The following is a 17,934-nucleotide window of genomic DNA, read 5'->3' as shown; positions in this document are numbered from 1 at the left end:
ACATCATAACTCTGCACTAGTCATACAGGTGACAGGCCCTTGTCTGTGATCGGCCTTACGGGGCATTGTCACATCATATCTCTGCACTGGGCAACCACGTGACAGGCCCCTGTCTTTGATCTGCCTAAGGGGGCATTGTGACATCATAACTCTGCAATGGGTCACCCAGGTGACAGGCCCTTGCTGTGAACTGCTTAAGGGGGCATTGTGACATCCTAACTCTGCACTGGGCACCCAGGTGACAGGCCCTTGTCTGTGATCTGCCTAAGGAGGCATTGTGACATCATAACTCTGCACTGGTCACCCAGGTGACAGGCCCTTGTCTGTGATCTGCCTAAGGGGGCGTTGTGACATCATAACTCTGCACTGGTCATCGTGGTGACAGACCTTTGTCTGTGATCCACCTAAGGGGGTATTGTGTCATCATAAGTCTGCACTGGTCACCCAGGTGACCAAACATTGTCTGTGATCGTCCTAAGGGGGCATTGTGTCATCATAACTCTGTACTGGTGACCCTGGTGACAGACCCCTGTTTTTGAACTGCCTACGTGGGAATTGTGACATCATAATTCTGCAGTGGTCTTTCTGGTGACAGACCCTTGTCAGTGATCTACCTAAGGGGGCTTTCTGACATCAACAGTCTGCACGTGTCACCCAGGTGACAGACCCTTGTCTGTGATCTCCATAAGGCGTCATTGTGACATCATAACTCTGCACGTGTTACCCAGATAAGCGATCCTTGTCTTTGATCTGCCTAAGTGGGCATTGTGACATCATAACTCTGCACTTGTCACCGAGGTGACAAACCCTTGTCTGTGATCTGCCTAAGGGGGCATTGTGACATCATAACACTGCACGTGTCACCGAGGTGACAGACACTTCACTCTGATATGCCTAAGAGGGCATTGTGACATCATAACTCTGCACGGGTCAACCAGGTGACTGGTCCTTGCTGTGATCTGCGTAAGGGAGCATTGTGACATCATAACTCTGCACCGGTCACCCAGGTGACAGACCATTCTCTGTCACTTTTCTAACGGTGACATTATGATATCATAACACTGCACGGGTCTTTCAGGTGACAGACCCTTGTCTGTGATATGCCTAAGGGGGTATTGTGACATCATAACACTGTACGGGTCACTCAGGTGACATACCGTTGTCTGTGATCTGCCTAAGGGGGCAATGTGACATCGTAACTCTACACTGGTGATCCAGGTGACAGACCCTTGTTTGTCATCTGCCTCAGAGGGAATTGTGACATCATAACTCCGCACTCGTCACCCTGGTGACAGGCCCTTGTCTGTGATCTGCCTAAGGGGGCATTGTGACATCAAAACACTACACGGGTCACCCAGGTGACAGACTCTTGTCTGTGATCTGCCTAAGGGGTAATTGTGACATCATAACTCTACACTAGTAACCCAGGTGACAGGCCCTTGTCTCTGATCTGACTAAGGGTGCATTGTGACATCATAACTCTGCACGGGTCACACAGGTGACAGGCCCTTGTCTGTGATCTGCCTAAGGGGGCATTGTTACATCATAACACTGCACGGGTCCCCAAGGTGACAGATTCTTGTCTGTGGTCTACCTAAGGGGGCATTGTGACATCATAACACTGCACGGGTCACACAGGTGACAGACACTTGTCTGTGATCTGCCTAAGGGGGAATTGTGACATCATAACTCTGCACTAGTCACACAGGTGACAGGCCCTTGTCTGTGATCTGCCTTAGGGGGCATTGTGACATCATAACTCTGCACTGGGCACGAAGGAGACAGGCCCCTGTCTTTAATCTGCCTAAGGGGGCACTGTGACAACATAACTCTGCACAGGTCACCCAGGTGACAGGCCCTTGTCCATGACCTGCAATAGAGGGCATGTGCCATCATAACTCTGCTCAGGACACCCAGGTGACAGGTCCTTGCTGTGATCTGCCTAAGGGGGCATTGTGACATCATAACTCTGCACTAGGCACCCAAGTGACAGGCCCTTGTCTGTGATCTTCCTAAGGGGGCATTGAGACATGATAACTCTGCACTGGGCACCCAGGTGACAGGCCCTTGTCTGTGGTCTGTCTAAGGAGGCATTGTGACTTCATAACTCTGCACTGGGTACCCAGGTGACATGCCCTTGTATGTGATATGCCTAAGGGGGCATTGTGACATCATATCTCTGCACCGGGCTCACAGGTGACAGGCCCTTGTCTGTGATCTGCCTATGGCAGCACTGTGGTATCATAACTCTACAACGGTCACACAGGTTACAGGCCCTTGTCTGTCACCTGCCTAAGGGGGCATTGTGACATCATAAAACTGCACGGGTCACCCAGGTGACAGACTCTTGTCTGTGATCTGCCTAAGCGGGCATAGTGACATCATAAATCTGCATGAGTCACCCAGGTGACAGGCCCTTCTCTGTGATCTGCCTAAGGGGGCATTGTGACATCACAACTCTGCACTGGTCACCCAGGTGCCAGGCCATTCTCTGTCACCTGTCTAACGGTGGCATTGTGACATCATAACACTGCACGTGTCATTCAGGTGACAGACACTTGTCTGTGATATTCCTAAGGGGGCATTGTGACATCATAACTCTGCATGGGTCTCTCAGGTGATATACCATTGTTTGTGATCTGCCTAAGGGGGCAATGTGACATTGTAACTCTGCACTGGTGATCCAGGTGACAGACCCTTGTCTGTCATCTGCCTCAGGGGTAATTGTGATATCATAACTCCGCACTGGTCACCCTGGTGACAGGCCCTTGTCTGTGATCTGCCTAAGGGGGCTTTGTGACATCATAACACTGCACGGGTCACCCAGGTGACAGACTCTTGTCTGTGATCTTCCTAAGGCGTAATTGTGACATCATAACTCTACACTAGTCACCCAGGTGACAGGCCCTTATCTCTGATCTGCCTAAGGTTGCCTTGTGACATCATAACTCTGCACGGTTCACACAGGTGACAGGCCCTTGTGCGTGATCTGCCTAAGGGGGCATTGTGACATCATAACACTGCACGGGTCACCGAGGTCACAGATTCTTCTCTGTGATCTGCCTAAGGGGGCATTGTGACATCATGATTCTGCACTGGGCACCCAGGTGACAGGCCCTTGTCTGTGAACTGCCTTAGGGGGCATTGTGACATCATAACTCTGCACAGGTCACCCAGGAGACAGGCCCTTGTCTGTGATCTGCGAAAAGGGGCATTGTGACATCTTAACTCTGCACGGGTCCCCCAGGTGACAGGACCATACTGTGATCTGCTTAAGGGGGAATGGTGGCATCATTACTCAGCACTGGGCACACAGGTGACAGGCCCTTGTCTGTGATCTGCCTAAGGGGGCATTGTGACCTCATAACTCTACACTGGGCACCAAGGTGACAGGCCCTTTTCTGTGATCTGCCTAAGGAGGCATTGTGACATTATAACTATGCACTGGGCACCCAGGTGAGAGGCCCTTGTCTGTGATGTGCCTAAGGGTCATTGTGACATCATAATACTGCACTGGTCACCGTGGTGACAGACCCTTGTCTGTGATGTACCTAATGGGGCATTGTGACATCGTAAGACTGCACGCATCACCCAGGTGGCAGACCCTTGTCTGTGATCTCCGTAAGGGGTCATTGTGACATCTTAACTCCGCACTTGACGCCCAGGTGACAGACCCTTGTCTGTGATCTGCCTAAGGGGGCATTGTGACATCATAACTCTACACTGGTCACCCAGGTGAGAGGGCCTTGTCTGTGATCTGCCTAAGGGGGCATTGTGACATCATAACTCTACTCTGGTCACCAAGGTGACAGACACTTGTCTGTGATCTGCCTAAGGGGGCATTGTGACATCATAACTCTGCACTGGTCACCCAGGTGACAGGCCCCTGTCTGTGATCTGCATAAGGGGGCATTGTGACCATCATAACTCTGCAGTGGTCACCTAGGTGACAGGCCCTTGTATGTGAATGGCCTCAGGGGTCAATGTGACATCATAACTCTGCACTGGTCACCCAGGTGACAGGCCCTTGTCTTTGATCTGCCTAAGGGGGCGTTGTGCCATCATAACTCTGCACGGGTCCCCCAGGTGACAGTCCCTTGCTGTGATCTGCCTAATGGGGCATTGTGACATCATAACTCTGCAATGGGCACCCAGGTGACAGGCCCTTGTCTGTGATCTGCCTAAGGGGGCATTGTGGCATCATAACTCGGCACCGGTCACCCAGGTGACAGGCCATTCTCTGTCACCTGCCTAAAGGGGGCATTGTGAAACTATAACACTGCACTGTTCATTCAGGTGACAAACCCTTGCCTGTGATATGCCTACGTGGGCATTGTGCCATCACAACTCTGCACGGGTCACTCAGGTGACATACCATTGTCTGTGATCTGCCTAAGGGGGCAATGTGACATCATAACTCTGCACTGGTGATCCAGGTGACAAACCCTTGTCTGTGATCTGCCTCAGGGGGCATTGTGACATCATAACTAAACACTGGTCACCCTGGTGACAGGCCCTTGTCTGTGATCTTCTTAAGGGGGCATTGTGACATCATAACACTGCACTGGTCACCCAGGTGACAGAATCTTGTCTGTTTTCTGCCTAAGGGGGCATTGTGACATCATAACTCTGCACTGGTAACCCAGGTGACAAAATATTGTCTGTGATCTTCCTAAGGGGGCATTGTGATATCATAAATATGCACTGGTCTCCAAGGTGACAGACCCTTGTCTGTGATCAGCCTAAGGGGGCATTGTGTCAGCATAGCTCTGCACTGGTCATCCAGGTGACAGGCCCTTGTGCGTGATCTGCCTAAGAGGGCACTGTGACATGATAAATTTGCGCTGGGCATCCAGGTGACATGCGCATGTCTGTGATGTGCCTAAGGGGGTATTGTGACGTCATAACTCTGCACTGGGCACCCAGGTGACAGGCGCCTGTCTGTGATCTGCCTAAGGGTGCATTGTGACATCATAACTCTGCACGGGTCACCCAGGTGACAGGCCCTTGTCTGTGATCTGCGAAAGGGGTCATTGTGTCATCATAACTCTGCACTGGGAACCCAGGTAACAGGCCCTTGTCTGTGATGTGCCTAAGGGGGCGTTGTGACATCATAACTCTCCACTGGTCACCCAGGTGACAAACCATTTTCTGTGATATTCCTAAGGGGCATTGTGACATCATAACTCTGTACTGGTGACCCAGGTGACAGACCCTTGTCTTTGATCTGCCTACGTGGGCATTGTGACTTCATAACTCGGCACTGTTCACCCAGGTGACAGACCCTTGTCAGTGATCTACCTAAGGAGGCATTGTGACATCTTAATTGTGCACCCATCACCCCGGTGAGAGACCCTTGTCTGTGATCTCCGTAAAGGGTCATTGTGATATCATAACTCTCCACGTGTCAACCTGGTGACAGACCCGTGTCTTTAATCTGCCTATGTGGGCATTGTGACATCATAACTCTGCACTTGTCACCGAGGTGACAGACCCGTGTCTGTGATCTGCCTCAGGGGGCAATGTGACATCATGACTCTGCACTAGGCACCCAGGTGACAGGCACTTGTCTGTGATGTGCCTAAGGTGCATTGTAACCTCGTAATTCTGCATTGGGCACCCAGGTGACAGGCCCTGTTCTGTGATCTGCCTAAGGGGACATAGTGGCATTGTAACTCTTCACTGGTCACCCAGTTGACAGGCCCTTCTCTGTGATCTGCCTAAGGGGGCATTGGGACATTATAACTCTACACTGGTCACCCAGGTGACATGCCCTTGTCTGTGATCTGCCTAAGGGGGCATTGTGTCATCATAACTCTGCACAGGTCACCCAGCTGACAGGCCAATGTCTGTGATTTGTGAAAGGGGGCATTGTGACATCATAACGCTTTACTGGGCACAGAGGTGGCAGGCCCTTCTCTGTGATTTGCCTAAGCGGGCATTGAGACATTATAGCTCTGCACTTGGCACCCAGGTTAGATAACCTTTTTTGTGATCTGCCTAAGGGGGCATTGTGGCATCATAACTCTCCAATGGGCACCCCGTTGACAGTTCTTTGTCTGTGATCTGCCTAAGGGGGCATTGAGACATCATAACTCTGCACTGGGCCCCCAGGTGACAGGACCTTTTCTGTGATCTGCCTAACGGGGCATTGTGACATCGTAACCCTGCACTGGGCACCCTGGTGACAGGCCCTTGTCTGTGATCTGCCTAAGGGGGCATTGTGACATCGTAACTCTGCACGGGGTACCCAGGAGACAAGCCCTTGTCTGCGATCTGCTCAAGGGGTCATTGTGACATCATAACACTGCACGGGTCACCCAGGTGACAGACTCTTGTCTGTGGTCTGCCTAAGGGGGCATTGTGACGTCATAACAATGCACATGTCACCCAGGTGACAGACTCTTGTCTGTGACCTGCCTAAGCGGGCATTTTGACATCATAACTCTGCACTAGTCACCCAGATGACAGGCCCCTGTCTGTGATCTGCCTAAGGGGGCATTGTCACATCATAACTCTGCATTGGCCACCAAGGTGACAGGCCCTTGTCTGTGATCTGCCTAAGGGGGCATTGTGACATCATAACTATATACTGGTGAACGAGGTGACAGACCCTTGTCTTTGATCTGCCTACGTGGGCATTGTGACATCATAACTCGGCACTGTTTACCCAGGTGACAGACCCTTGTCAATGATCTACCTAAGGAGGCATTGTGACATCTTAATTGAGCACACGTCACCTCTTTGAAAGACCCTTGTCTGTGATCTCCGTAAAGGGTCATTGTGACAACATGACTCTCCACGTGTCACTCTGGTGACAGACCCGTGTCTTTGATCTGCCTAAGTGGGCATTGTGACATCATAACTCTGCACTTGTCACCGAGGTGACAGACCCTTGTCTGTGATTTGCCTATGGGGGCATTGTGACATCATAACACTGCACAGGTCACCCAGGTGACAAACTCTTGTCTGTGATCTGCCTAAGCGGGCATTGTGACATCATAACTCTGCACTGGTCACCCAGGTGTGAGGCCCCTGTCTGTGATCTGCCTAAGGGGGCATTGTGACATCATAACTCTATACTGGTCACCCAGGTGACAGGCCCTTGTCTGTGATCTGCCTAATGGGTCATTGTGACATCATAACGCCGCACTGGTCACGAAGGTGACAGGCCCTTGTCTGTGATCTGCCTAAGGGGGCATTGTGACGTCATAACTCTGCACGGGTCACCCAGGTGACAGGCCATTGTCTGTGATCTGCCTAAAGGGTAATTTTGACATCATAGTTCTACACTGGTCACCCAGGGCACAGGCCCTTGACTCTGATCTGCCTATGGGGGCATTGTGACATCATAACTCTGCACTAGGCACCCAGTTGACAGGCCTTTGACTTTGACCTGCCTAAGGGAGCATTGTGACAGCATAACTCTACACTGCTCACCGAGGTGACAGACCCTTGTCTTTGATCTGCCTAAGGGGTCATTGTGACATCATAACTCTGCACTGGTCAACGTGGTGACAGACCCTTGTCTGTTAGCTGCCTAAGGGGGCATATTGACAACATTACTCTGCACGCGTCACCCTGGTGAGAGATGCATATCTGTCAACTCCGTAAGGGGTCATTATGACTTCATAATTCTGCACGGGTCTCACAGGGGACAGACCTTTGTGTTTAATCTGCCTAATGGGGCAGTGTGACATCATAAGACAGCACTGGTCACCCAGGTGACAGACTCCTGTCTGTGATCTCCCTCAGGGGGCATTGTGACATCACAACACTGCACTGGTCACCCAGGTGACAGACCCTTGTATGTGATCTGTCTAAAGGGGCATTGTCACATCATAATTCTCCACTGGTCACCCAGGTTGCAGGCCCTTGTCTGTGATCTGCCTAAAGGGGCATTGTGACATCATAACTCTGCACTGGTCACCCGGGTGAGAGGCTCTTGTCTGTGATCTGCCTAAGGGGGCTTTGTGACATCATAACCACGCATTGGTCACCCAGGTAACAGGCCCTTGTCTGTGATCTGCCTAAGGGGGCAATGTGACATCATAACTCTGCACGGGTCACCCAGGTGACATGCCATTGTCTGTGATCTGCCTAAAGGGGCATTGTGACATGATAATTCTACACTGGTCACGCAGGGCAGAGGCCCTTGACTCTGTTCTGCCTAAGAGGGCATTGTGACTTCATGACTCTGCAATGGGCACCCAGGTGACAGACCGCTGTCTGTGATCTGCCTAAGGGGTCATTGTGACATCATAAAACTGCACTGGGCACCCAGGTGACAGGATCTTGTCTGTGATCTGCCTAAGGGGGCATTGTGACCTCATAACTCTGCACTGGGCACCCAGGTGACAGGCCCTTGTCTGTGATGTGCCTAAGGGGCTTTGGGACTTTTTAACTCTGCACTGGGCACTCAGGTGACATGCCCTTGTCTTTGATCTGCCTAAGGGGGCTTTGTGACATCATAATTCTGCACTGGTCACCCAGGTGACAGGCCCTTGTCTGTGATCTGCCTAAGGGGGCATTGTGACATCATAACACTGCACGTGTCACCCAGGTGACAGACCCTTCTTTGTGATATGCCTAAGGGGGCATTGTGACATCAAAATTCTGCATGGGTCACCCAGGTGACATACCCTTGTCCGTGATCTGCCTAAGGGGGCAATGTGACATCATAACTCTGCACGGGTCACCCAGGTGACTGGCCCTTGCTGTGATCTGCCTAAGGGAGCATTGTGAAATCATAATTCTGCACTGGGCACCCAGGTGTCAGGCCCTTCTCTGTGATCTGCCTAAGGGGGCATTGTGACATCGTAACTCTGCACTGGGCACCCAGGTGACAGGACCTTGTCTGTGATCTGCCTAAAGGGGCATTGTGACATCATAATGCTGCACTGGGCACCCAGGTGGCAGGCCCATCTGTGTGATGTGCCTAAGGGGCACTGTGACATTATAACTCTGCACTGGGCACCCAGGTGACATCCTCTTGTCTGTGATCTGCCTAAGGGGGCATTGTGACATCAGAACTCTGCACTGGGCACCCCGGTGACAGGCCTTTGCTGTGATCTGCCTAAGGGGGCATTGTGACATCATAACTCAGCACGGGTCACCCAGGTGACAGACCCTTGTCTCCATTCTGCCTAAGGGTGCACTGTGATATTATAACTCTGCACGGGTCACTCAGGTGAGAGGCCCTTGTCTGTGATCTGCCTAAGGGGGCATTGTGACATCATAACACTGTACAGGTCACCCAGGTGACAGAAAATTGTCTGTGATCTGCCTAAGGGGGCACTGTGACATCATAACACTGTACAGGTCACCCAGGTGACAGAAAATTGTCTGTGATCTGCCTAAGGGGGCATTGTGACATCATAAATCTGCACTAGTCACCCAGGTGAGAGGCCCTTGTCTGTGATCGGCCTTAGGGTGCATTGTGACATCATAACTCTGCACTGGGCACACAGGTGACAGGCCCTTCTCTGTGATCTGCCTAAGGGGGCATTCTGGCATTATAACTCTGCACTGGGCAACCAGGTGACAGGCCCTTGTCTGTAATGTGCCTAAGGGGGCATTGTGACATCAAACTCTGCACTGGTCAACCAGGTGACATGGCCTTGTCTGTGATCTGTCTAAGGGGGCATTGTGACAGCATAACTCTGCCAGGGCCACCAAGGTGACAGGCCCTTGTCTGTGATCTGCGAAAGGGGGCATTGTGACAGCATAACTCTGCTCGGTTCTCCCAGGCGACAGGCCCTGGTTGTCATCTGCCTAAGGGGGCATTGTGACATCATAACTCTGCACTTGGCACCCAGGTGACCGGCCCTTTTCTGTGATCTGCCTAAGGTGGCATTGTGACATCATAAGTCTGCACTGGGCACCCAGGTGACAGGCCCTTTTCTGTGATCTGCCAAAGGGGGCATTGTGACATTGTAACTCTGCATGGGTCACCCAGGTGACATACCCTTGTCCGTGATCTGCCTACGGGGGCAATGTGACATCATAACTCTGCACAGGTCACCCAGTTGACAGGCTCTTGTCTGTGATCTGTCTAAGGTGGCATTGTGATATCATAACACTGCATGGGTCACCCAGGTGACAGACTCTTGTCTGTGATCTGCGTAAGGGGGCATTGTGACATAATAACTCTGCACTAGTCACGGAGGTGACAGGCTCTTGTCTGTGATCTGAGTAAGGGGGCATTGTGACTTCATAACTCTGCACTGGTCACGCAGGTGACATGCCTTTGTCTGTGATCTGCCTAAGGGGGTATTGTGACATCGTTACTCTGCACGGGCCACCCAGGTGACAGGCCCTTGTCTGTGATCTGCAAAAGGGGTCATTGTGACATCATAACTCTGCACGACACACCCAGGTGAGGGGTCCTTGCTGTGATCTGCCTAAGGGGGCACTGTGACATCATAACCCTGCACTAGGCACCCAAGTGACAGGCCCTTGTCTGTGATCTGCCTAAGGGGGCATTGAGACATGGTAATTCTGCACTGGGCACCCAGGTGACAGGCCCTTGTCTGTGAGCTCTCTAAGGAGGCATTGTGACTTCATAACTCTGCACTGGGTACCCAGGTGGCATGCCCGTGTATGTGATCTGCCTAAGGGGGCATTGTGACGTCATAACTCTGCACCGGGCACCCATGTGACAGGCCCTTGTCTGTGATCTGCCTATGGCGGCATTGTGGTATCATAACTCTACACCGGTCACCCAGGTGACAGGCCCTTGTCTGTCACCTGCCCAAGGGGGCATTGTGACATCATAACACTGCACGGGTCACTCAGGTGACAAACCCTTGTCTGTAATCTGCCTAAGGGTGCAATGTGACATCATAACCCTGCACTATTCACCCAGGTGACAGGCTCCTGTCTCTGATCTGCCTACAGGGGCATCGTGACAACATAACTCTGCACTGGTCACCCAGGTGACAGGCCCTTGTCTGTGATCTGCCAAAGGTGGCATTGTGACATCATAACTGTGCACTGGGCACCCAGGTGACAGGCCCTTTTCTGTGATCTGCCTAAGGGGGCATAGTGACATCATAACTCTAAACTGGAAACCCAGGGGACACGCCCTTGTCTGTGATCTGCCTAAAGGGGCATTGTGACATCATAACGCTGCACTGGGCACCCAGGTGGAAAGCCCTTCCCTGTGATGTGTTTAAGGGGGCATTGTGACATTATGACTCTGCACTGGGCACACAGGTGAAATGCCCTTGTCTGTGATCTGCCTAAGGGGGCATAGTGACATCATAACTCTGCACGGGTCTCCCAGGTGACACGCCCTTTTCTCTGATCTCCCGAAGGGGGCATTGTGACATCATAACTCTGCACGGGTCACCCAGGAGACAGGCCCTTGTCTGTGATCTGCCTAAGGGGGCATTATGACATCATAACACTGCACTGGGCACCCAGGTGACAGACCGCTGTCATTGATCTGCCTAAGGGGGCATTGTGACATCATAAAACTGCACTGGGCACCCAGGTGACAGGCTCTTGTCTGTGATCTGCCTAAGGGGGCATTGTGACCTCATAACTCTGCACTGGGCACCCAGGTGACAAGCCCTTGTCTGTGATGTGCCTAAGGGGCATTGGGACTATTTAACTCTGCACTGGGCACTCAGGTGACATGCCCTTGTCTTTGATCTTCCTAAGGGGGCTTTGTGACATCATAATTCTGCACTGGTCACCCAGGTGACAGGCCCTTGTCTGTGATCTGCCTAAGGGGGCATTGTGACATCATAACACTGCACGTGTCACCCAGGTGACAGACCCTTCCCTGTGATATGCCTAAGGGGGCATTGTGACATCATAACTCTGCATGGGTCACCCAGGTGACATACCCTTGTCCGTGATCTGCCTAAGGGGGAATTGTGACATCATAACTCTGCACGGGTCACCCAGGTGACTGGCCCTTGCTGTGATCTGCCTAAGGGAGCATTGTGAAATCATAATTCTGCACTGGGCACCCAGGTGACATGCCCTTGTCTGTGATCTGCCTAAGGGGGCATTGTGACATCATAACACTGTACAGGTCACCCAGGTGACAGAAAATTGTCTGTGATCTGCCTAAGGGGGCATTGTGACATCATAACACTGTACAGGTCACCCAGGTGACAGAAAATTGTCTGTGATCTGCCTAAGGGGGCATTGTGACATCATAAATCTGCAGTAGTCACCCAGGTGAGAGGCCCTTGTCTGTGATCGGCCTTAGGGTGCATTGTGACATCATAACTCTGCACTGGGCACCCAGGTGACAGGCCCTTGTCTGTAATGTGCCTAAGGGGGCATTCTGACATCAAACTCTGCACTGGTCAACCAGGTGACAGGGCCTTGTCTGTGATCTGTCTAAGGGGGCATTGTGACATCATAACTCTGCCAGGGCCACCAAGGTGACAGGCCCTTGTCTGTGATCTGCGAAAGGGGGCATTGTGACAGCATAACTCTGCTCGGGTCTCCCAGGCGACAGGCCCTTGTTGTCATCTGCCTAAGGGTGCATTGTGTCATCATAACTCTGCACTTGGCACCCAGGTGACCGGCCCTTTTCTGTGATCTGCCTAAGGTGGCATTGTGACATCATAAGTCTGCACTGGGCACCCAGGTGACAGGCCCTTTTCTGTGATCTGCCAAAGGGGGCATTGTGACATTGTCACTCTGCATGGGTCACCCAGGTGACATACCCTTGTCCGTGATCTGCCTACGGGGGCAATGTGACATCATAACTCTGCACAGGTCACCCAGTTGACAGGCTCTTGTCTGTGATCTGTCTAAGGTGGCATTGTGATATCATAACACTGCATTGGTCACCCAGGTAACAGGCCCTTGTCTGTGATCTGCCTAAGGGGGCAATGTGACATCATAACTCTGCACGGGTCACCCAGGTGACATGCCATTGTCTGTGATCTGCCTAAAGGGGCATTGTGACATGATAATTCTACACTGGTCACGCAGGGCAGAGGCCCTTGACTCTGTTCTGCCTAAGAGGGCATTGTGACTTCATGACTCTGCAATGGGCACTGAGGTGACAGGCCGTTGTCTGTGATGTGCGTAAGGGGGCATTGTGCCATCATAAATCTGCACTGGCCACCCAGGTGACCGGCCCTTTTCTGTGATATGCCTAAGGGAGCATTGTGACATCATAACTCTTCCTTGGACACCCAGGTGACAGGTCCTTGACTGTGATCTGCCTTAGCGGTCATTGTGACATCATAAGTCTGCATTGGTCACCGTGTTGACAGACGCTTGTCTGTGATCTGTCTAAGGGGGTATTTTGACATCATAACTCTGCACTTGTCACCCAGGTGAGAAACCGTTGACTGTGATGTTCCTACGTGGGAATTGTGACATCATAACTCTGTACTGGACACCCAGGTGACAGACCCTTGTCTGTGATCTCCATAAGGGGTCATTGAGACATCATAATTCTGCACGGATCACCCAGGTGACAGACCCTTGTCTTTGACCTGCCTAAGTGGGCATTGTGACTTCATAACTCTGCACTGGTTACCCAGGTGAAAGGCCCTCGTCTTTGATCTGCCTAAGGGGGCATTGTGACATCATAACCCTAACAGGTAACCCAGGTGGGAAACCTTTGTGTGTGATCTGCCAAAGGGGGCAATGTTACATCATAACTCTGCACTGGTCACCCATGTGACAGACCCTTGTCTGTGATCTGCCTCAGGGGGCATTGTGACATCATAACTCTGAACTGGGCACCCAGGTGACAGGCCCTTGTCTGTGATCTGCATAAGGGGGCATTGTGACATCATAACTCTGCTCAGCTCGCCCAAGTGACAGGCCCTTGTCTGTGATATGCCTAAGGGGGTATTGTGACATCATAAAACTGCACGGGTCACCCAGGTGACAGACTATTGTCTGTGATCTGCCTAAGGGGGCATTGTGTCATCATAACTCTGCACTAGTCACCCAGGTGACAGGCCCTTGTCTGTGATCTGCCTAAGGGGGCATTGTGACATCATAACTCTGCACTGGGCACCCAGGTGACAGGCCCCTGTCTGTGATCTGCCTATGGGGGCAATGTGACTTCACAACTCTGCACGGGTCACCCAGGTGATAGAACCTTGTCTGTGATCTGCCTAAGGGTGCATTGTGACATCATGAATCTGCACGGGTCACCCAGGGGACAGGCCCTTGTCTGTGATCTGCCTAAGGGGCATTGTGACATCATGACTCTGCACTGGTCACCCAGGTGACAGGCCCTTGTCTTTGATCTGCCTCAGCGGTCATTGTGCTATCATAACTCTACAAAGGTCACCCAGGTGACAGGGCCTTTTCTGTTACCTGCCTAAGGGGTCATTGTTACATCATAATACGGCACGGCTCACTCAGGTAACAGACCCTTGTCTGTGATATCCCTAAGGGGGCATTGTGACATCATAACTATGCACGGGTCACCAAGGTGAAATACCCTTGTCTGTGATGTGCCTAAGGGGCAATGTGACATCATAACTCTGCACTGCTGACCCACGTGACATACCCTTGACTGTGATCTGCCTAAGGGGGCATTGTGACATCATAACTCTGCACTGGTTACCCAGGCGACAGGCCCTTGTCTGTGATCTGCCTAAGGGGGCATTGTGTCATCATAACTCTGCACTGGTCACCCAGGTGACAGACCCTTGTCTGTGATCTGCCTATGGGTGCATTGTGACATCATAACTCTTCACTGCTCACCCAGGTGACAGGCCCTTGTGTGTGATCTGCCTAAGGGGGCACTGAGACTTCATTACTCTGCACTGTTCATAGAGGTGACAGTCCCTTCTCTGTGATCGGCCTGAGGGAGCATTGTGACATCATAACTCTGCACTGGTCACCCAAGTGACAGGTCCTTGTCTGTGATCTGCCTAAGGGGGCATTGTGACATCATAACTCTACATGGGTCACCCAGGTGACAGGCCCTTGGTTGTGATCTGCCTAAGGGGGCACTGTGACATCATAACTCTACACTGGGCATCCAGGTGACATGCCCTTGTCTGTGATCTGCCTAAGGGGCATTGTGACATCATAACTCTGCACGGGTCACCCAGGAGACAGGCCCTTGTCTGTGATCTGCCTAAGGGGGCATTATGACATCATAACACTGCACTGGGCACCCAGGTGACAGACCGCTGTCATTGATCTGCCTAAGGGGGCATTGTGACATCATAAAACTGCACTGGGCACCCAGGTGACAGGCTCTTGTCTGTGATCTGCCTAAGGGGGCATTGTGACCTCATAACTCTGCACTGGGCACCCAGGTGACAAGCCCTTGTCTGTGATGTGCCTAAGGGGCATTGGGACTATTTAACTCTGCACTGGGCACTCAGGTGACATGCCCTTGTCTTTGATCTTCCTAAGGGGGCTTTGTGACATCATAATTCTGCACTGGTCACCCAGGTGACAGGCCCTTGTCTGTGATCTGCCTAAGGGGGCATTGTGACATCATAACACTGCACGTGTCACCCAGGTGACAGACCCTTCCCTGTGATATGCCTAAGGGGGCATTGTGACATCATAACTCTGCATGGGTCACCCAGGTGACATACCCTTGTCCGTGATCTGCCTAAGGGGGAATTGTGACATCATAACTCTGCACGGGTCACCCAGGTGACTGGCCCTTGCTGTGATCTGCCTAAGGGAGCATTGTGAAATCATAATTCTGCACTGGGCACCCAGGTGACATGCCCTTGTCTGTGATCTGCCTAAGGGGGCATTGTGACATCATAACACTGTACAGGTCACCCAGGTGACAGAAAATTGTCTGTGATCTGCCTAAGGGGGCATTGTGACATCATAACACTGTACAGGTCACCCAGGTGACAGAAAATTGTCTGTGATCTGCCTAAGGGGGCATTGTGACATCATAAATCTGCAGTAGTCACCCAGGTGAGAGGCCCTTGTCTGTGATCGGCCTTAGGGTGCATTGTGACATCATAACTCTGCACTGGGCACCCAGGTGACAGGCCCTTGTCTGTAATGTGCCTAAGGGGGCATTCTGACATCAAACTCTGCACTGGTCAACCAGGTGACAGGGCCTTGTCTGTGATCTGTCTAAGGGGGCATTGTGACATCATAACTCTGCCAGGGCCACCAAGGTGACAGGCCCTTGTCTGTGATCTGCGAAAGGGGGCATTGTGACAGCATAACTCTGCTCGGGTCTCCCAGGCGACAGGCCCTTGTTGTCATCTGCCTAAGGGTGCATTGTGTCATCATAACTCTGCACTTGGCACCCAGGTGACCGGCCCTTTTCTGTGATCTGCCTAAGGTGGCATTGTGACATCATAAGTCTGCACTGGGCACCCAGGTGACAGGCCCTTTTCTGTGATCTGCCAAAGGGGGCATTGTGACATTGTCACTCTGCATGGGTCACCCAGGTGACATACCCTTGTCCGTGATCTGCCTACGGGGGCAATGTGACATCATAACTCTGCACAGGTCACCCAGTTGACAGGCTCTTGTCTGTGATCTGTCTAAGGTGGCATTGTGATATCATAACACTGCATTGGTCACCCAGGTAACAGGCCCTTGTCTGTGATCTGCCTAAGGGGGCAATGTGACATCATAACTCTGCACGGGTCACCCAGGTGACATGCCATTGTCTGTGATCTGCCTAAAGGGGCATTGTGACATGATAATTCTACACTGGTCACGCAGGGCAGAGGCCCTTGACTCTGTTCTGCCTAAGAGGGCATTGTGACTTCATGACTCTGCAATGGGCACCGAGGTGACAGGCCGTTGTCTGTGATGTGCGTAAGGGGGCATTGTGCCATCATAAATCTGCACTGGCCACCCAGGTGACCGGCCCTTTTCTGTGATATGCCTAAGGGAGCATTGTGACATCATAACTCTTCCTTGGACACCCAGGTGACAGGTCCTTGACTGTGATCTGCCTTAGCGGTCATTGTGACATCATAAGTCTGCATTGGTCACCGTGTTGACAGACGCTTGTCTGTGATCTGTCTAAGGGGGTATTTTGACATCATAACTCTGCACTTGTCACCCAGGTGAGAAACCGTTGACTGTGATGTTCCTACGTGGGAATTGTGACATCATAACTCTGTACTGGACACCCAGGTGACAGACCCTTGTCTGTGATCTCCATAAGGGGTCATTGAGACATCATAATTCTGCACGGATCACCCAGGTGACAGACCCTTGTCTTTGACCTGCCTAAGTGGGCATTGTGACTTCATAACTCTGCACTGGTTACCCAGGTGAAAGGCCCTCGTCTTTGATCTGCCTAAGGGGGCATTGTGACATCATAACCCTAACAGGTAACCCAGGTGGGAAACCTTTGTGTGTGATCTGCCAAAGGGGGCAATGTTACATCATAACTCTGCACTGGTCACCCATGTGACAGACCCTTGTCTGTGATCTGCCTCAGGGGGCATTGTGACATCATAACTCTGAACTGGGCACCCAGGTGACAGGCCCTTGTCTGTGATCTGCATAAGGGGGCATTGTGACATCATAACTCTGCTCAGCTCGCCCAAGTGACAGGCCCTTGTCTGTGATATGCCTAAGGGGGTATTGTGACATCATAAAACTGCACGGGTCACCCAGGTGACAGACTATTGTCTGTGATCTGCCTAAGGGGGCATTGTGTCATCATAACTCTGCACTAGTCACCCAGGTGACAGGCCCTTGTCTGTGATCTGCCTAAGGGGGCATTGTGACATCATAACTCTGCACTGGGCACCCAGGTGACAGGCCCCTGTCTGTGATCTGCCTATGGGGGCAATGTGACTTCACAACTCTGCACGGGTCACCCAGGTGATAGAACCTTGTCTGTGATCTGCCTAAGGGTGCATTGTGACATCATGAATCTGCACGGGTCACCCAGGGGACAGGCCCTTGTCTGTGATCTGCCTAAGGGGCATTGTGACATCATGACTCTGCACTGGTCACCCAGGTGACAGGCCC

Source organism: Pan paniscus, chromosome 23 (assembly GCF_029289425.2).
Source record: "Pan paniscus chromosome 23, NHGRI_mPanPan1-v2.0_pri, whole genome shotgun sequence".
NCBI lineage: Eukaryota > Metazoa > Chordata > Mammalia > Primates > Hominidae > Pan > Pan paniscus.
The sequence above is the reverse complement of the archived record's forward strand: the minus strand, read 5'-3'. Positions refer to the sequence as shown.